Consider the following 673-nt stretch of genomic DNA (forward strand, 5'->3'; position numbering starts at 1 on the left):
CTGCTTACATTCCAAACGCCTCTCACCCTGGGGTTTTCACTGCCCTACTCAGCACCTCCTGTTTCATAGCCTCAAAATAGCTCTGTTGAGAAAAGAAACAGCAACATTTTAAAGTAGGGCAAAATAAATAAAGGGATAAACAAGAACTCTTTCAACACGGAGCGCTTGCGAGAATTTTCCTGTTTATGGAGAGGCAGAGCCCCAGAGTAAACTCTGGCTCCTCTTCGAATCCAGTGGATTCCAGTGTTCACTTGCATCGAGGAATTTGAGGCCCTTTGGGGACACTGACAGCCTTTAGTTCAAGGCGTTATCATGAAAGAATCTAAAGTATCCTTGCATTAGCATGATCGTTATTTTTTCAGCTGGCCTGAGGAGCTATTATTAAACATGTAGCCATAATGCGTACCGAAAAATCCCCCACGTAAGCTCGCATTTGGTCTGTAAACACGTTAAACAACCTCACGCGTAACGACTTCCTACAGCTATCACAATCAGAACCTCAACACTTAAAACAAAACAAAATCCTCCGGCTTTTGGTCAAAAAAGATGCGAAATATAGCTTGAAGTAGTAAATAATCCTCCCGGGAAGCGACGTTCGCGAATTAATCGGTGCGTGAACAAAGAACCCTTTCTGCACTACGATGAATGTTGCCTTTCTTTTTTTTTTTTCCCC

This window comes from Bison bison, unplaced genomic scaffold, assembly GCF_000754665.1.
Source record: "Bison bison bison isolate TAMUID 2011002044 unplaced genomic scaffold, Bison_UMD1.0 scf7180017864533, whole genome shotgun sequence".
Lineage (NCBI taxonomy): Eukaryota > Metazoa > Chordata > Mammalia > Artiodactyla > Bovidae > Bison > Bison bison.